General features: G+C 50.7%; 1 pseudogene; it reads left to right on the forward strand.

Moving 5' to 3' along the window:
* The first annotated feature begins 2,504 nt into the window (after window positions 1-2,504).
* Window positions 2,505-3,258, forward strand: LOC114078290 (annotated as a pseudogene).
* The last annotated feature ends 975 nt before the right edge of the window (window positions 3,259-4,233 follow it).

Raw genomic sequence — 4,233 nt, forward strand, 5'->3', positions numbered from 1 at the left:
CAAAGAAAAAAGTTCATGTACGATGTGAAGAAGTTCTTTTGGGATGAACCATACTTGTATAGGAGTTGTGCCGACGGGCTTATTCGGCGTTGTGTGCCAGAATGTGAAATGTTGAGTGTATTGGAGGCATGCCATTCTTCACCTGTTGGCGGACATCACAGTGGTATCCGAACCGCTCACAAGATATTGCAATGTGGTTACTATTGGCCAACTCTTCATCAAGATGCTCATGGGTTTGCTAAAGCATGTGACAAATGTCAACGTGATGGTGGTATTTCAAGAAAGCAAGAGCTCCCTCTAAACCCCATTCTTGTGATTGAGTTATTTGATGTGTGGGGTATTGACTTTATGGGCCCTTTCGTGAGTTCTCATGGGATGAAGTACATTCTAGTAGCAGTTGATTATGTATCTAAATGGGTCGAAGCCATAGCACTCGCAAACAATGAAGGGAAGAGTGTCACTGCATTTTTGAAAAAGAATATATTCTCTCGTTTTGGCACCCCAAGGGCTATTATTAGTGATGGGGGCTCCCACTTCTGCAACAGATTATTCAAAGGGTTATTGGAGAAATATGGGGTTCGCCATAATGTGGCCACTCCTTACCACCCTCAAACTAGTGGGCAAGTTGAAGTGTCGAATCGAGAGATCAAACAGATTTTGTCCAAAACAGTGAACGCTAGTAGAACGGATTGGTCAAGGAGGCTTGATGATGCTCTTTGGGCCTACCGGACAGCATATAAGACTCCCATTGGTATGTCTCCATACCAACTTGTATATGGGAAAGCTTGTCATCTACCGGTTGAGTTAGAGCATAAAGCCATGTGGGCTATGAAGAAGTTAAAAATGGATTGGAGCGAAGCTGCAGAGCACCGGTTAAATGGGTTGAATGAACTTGATGAATTTCGCCTGAAAGCCTATGAAAGCTCAGCCCTATACAAAGAAAAAATGAAGAAGTACCATGACAACAAAATTGAAAAACGAGAGTTTATGGTTGGGGATTTGGTGCTTTTATTCAATTCCAGATTGCGCGTGTTTCCAGGCAAACTCAAGTCCAAATGGACTGGTCCTTACACGGTTACTCAACTATTCCCTCATGGAGCAGTTGAGTTGGAAACCAAGGAGGGTGTGCGTTTCAAGGTGAATGGACAGCGCATAAAAATCTATCTCGGGCATGCTGAAACAGCGAATGAAGTGATCGAGGCGTACCATCTTGATGAAGTCTGAGTAATCAAGTGTCCCCAGTCGTGCCGCGACATTAAATCAGGCGCTTGTTGGGAGGCAACCCAATACTTATCGTCTTTTTAATAATGGTAGCATTTTTTCTATTAATGGGTTTTAAATTTGCAGGCACATTACCAGGAAATTCTGCAGAACACTACTTCGCAGTAGCCACTGACGGATACAACGACGGACCGTCGCATTTGCAACGAACCGTCATAGGCATCCGTCACACCAGGTATGTAGTACTGTCATTTTGAAATTAGGGCACACACGACGGAACCTACGACGGGTCGTCACAGATGCGACGGACCGTCGTCGTGGAACCGTCGCGCAATTAATGAAATCTACCCGACCCGACCCGGCTGGACCCTTTTCAAAATTTGACCGTTTATACTTCCCCCCTCCATATTCCACCTCATTACTTCCTTATTCCCCTCATCTCCCCTCTCTTTTCAACTTCCACACTTCCCCTCACTGATCATTGCTCCCAAAAACCACCTAAGCCTTATCATTATCATCTACTGTCGGTGTCTACCTTGCCAGAATCATTCTCCATTTGTCTTCTTCTCCATTTCCAAGGTATGTGTCTCTACATTTATACTTATTTATCTTGCATTTTGGTTTTGTAGTTAGTATTAGCTTAGTTTTTAGTCGTATACTGTTTCCTTTATATGCTTATGTCTAAACCTAGGTTCAAAATGTTCTTATGTGCCATGCTGATAACCCTAGGCATAGGTGATTTTGCTTTGGTAGTTTCTTAGGTCGTTGGGATAGACACATATAGGTCCACATCACTACACAACCATGTGGGTTCATCGGGGATGCGTAGGGTACCCCCAGTTCTAACACTGCTACTCAGAACGAGACCCCGATGACGGCCCGTCGCACACACGACGGACCGTCGTAGGGTCCGTTGCACAAGCCCTAGCACCCCTGCTAAATGACACCTGTGACGGACCGTCACATTCACGACGGTCCGTCCTGCACGACCGTCATGGTTGTCAGAGACCCTGTTTCTAAGGGTCTCTGAAAATTTTCCAAGTGTCCTACGACGGACTCTTACGACGGACCGTCACACCCACGACGGTCCGTCCTGCACGACCGTCATGGTTGTCAGAGACCCTGTTTCTAAGGGTCTCTGAAAATTTTCCAAGTGTCCTACGACGGACTCTTACGACGGACCGTCACACCCACGACGGTCCGTCCTGCTTGACCGTCATGATGGCCAGAGACCCCTCCTTCAGGGTTCCTTATATATACATATACCAAGTATAACACGACGGACCTCATGACGGTCCGTCATAGTCACGACGAGCCGTCATCGGTCCCGTCGTGTGATACAGTTTCAATATTACTAACACACTATTTTCAAAGTTTAATGTCATATGAGCTTGCCTGTCTTGCTTGCCACCACTCGTACTAATAGTGATCCTTTGCAGGTACTATCTACTATGGCACCCAAGCAAGACCGCACCTACGCACGCGGGCGATCCAAGTCTGTTGCCCCGTCTGCACGATTGATCATCGGGTCTGATGATGAGCGGGACCCTGAATATGTGCCCCCAGGCACCTCCGCCCCTTCCCGTGCTACACGTGCCCCCAGAGCCACACCCAAGAAGGTGGCGTCCGGCGTAGTCACTGCCTCCCAGTCTGATGAGGAGCGCACACTGACCGGCACACCCTCTGGGTCAGCCACAAATGAGGAAGGAGCGTCTGGCTCCTTAGGCGTATCCTGGTCCGAGGAAGCTTCAGTCTCTGCTGAGGTTCCCGCACCCGCCACTGCTGCAGCGTCGGCCTCGTCTGATGAGGCTGACAGTTCAGACTCTACATCCGGCGCACCAGTTCAGGTCCCCACCCCAGCCGCTGACCAGCCAAACCGGTGGTGTGTCGACGGCCAGTTTCAAGTTTACTCCGACGCAAAGTTCTTGACCGATAAAGGAGTAATGACTCGCACACTCACCCTGGAGCGGCGGGTACTCACAGGGAGCCTTCCCACGATGCCGGAGATTCATAACCTCTTCACCAGGCATCGCTTAGAGTGGACAGCACGTCCATTGGGACGATACAGCGAGGAGATGGTCCGAGAGTTCTACGCGTCCTATGTAGCGACTCTCCGATCACAGATCGACAGGCGGGCTGCTCCCGCTAAACAGGCCCCATTGGAGCAGGTTCGAGTCCGGGGCGTGCAGGTTGACATTTCCCTGCCAGCCATCCGCCGGTTCCTATACGGCGAGAGTGCAGATGCTACTCGGACCCCCATCACTGCCGAGTTTGACTATCGCTGGCAGATAGTGAAGGATGGACAGTTCCTGCGAGAGCCAGCACTGAGGGAGACCACCAAGAGGTGGATGGCCCTGCACCTATCACTCGACGGAGAGGGTGCAGATTGGGTCACTGAGCCGAAGGGGGCCATCAAGAAGGCCAACCTCACGTTCGTCGCGAAGTTCTTGTGGCTGCTCGTCCGTCACTGCCTTTCCCCCACAGCTGCTGACAACATCGTCACTTGGGATCGCGCAGTGTTGATAGCGGCGATGATAGCCGGATTCGAGGTCGACTTCGCATGGCTTCTCCAGGCAGTCATGCACGAGAGGGCATTCAAGGTCACTACCACCTACCCCTTTCCGTGCATGATCTTTGCCCTTTGCAGGTCCGCAGGTGTGCCCATATGGCACATAGATCAGTTGAAGACCCCGCAGGGTACCGTTGACGTCGGCCTCATCAGAGACGAGGCCAATGAGTTGGCCCCACGTAGAGGGCCCCGTCCAGAGCTGCCACCACTTGCTGATGATCTTGCAGATACGGTAGCCCAGGCCCGCACAGCTACACAGGCGTCCACTGACACTACCCCGGTCGAGTCTATCCCGGGTAGTAGCACAGCCCCGAGCTCCTCTCGCACAGCCCCTCTACCGGCACTGGTCCCGCTTGCTAGGGTCCAAAAACTAGAGGCACAAATGGCCACTCTTCTGCATCATATCCAGCCGTGGATGCAGAAGTCGATTACCGAGTCTGAAG

The sequence above is a fragment of the Solanum pennellii genome, chromosome 8 (genome assembly GCF_001406875.1).
Source record: "Solanum pennellii chromosome 8, SPENNV200".
Lineage (NCBI taxonomy): Eukaryota > Viridiplantae > Streptophyta > Magnoliopsida > Solanales > Solanaceae > Solanum > Solanum pennellii.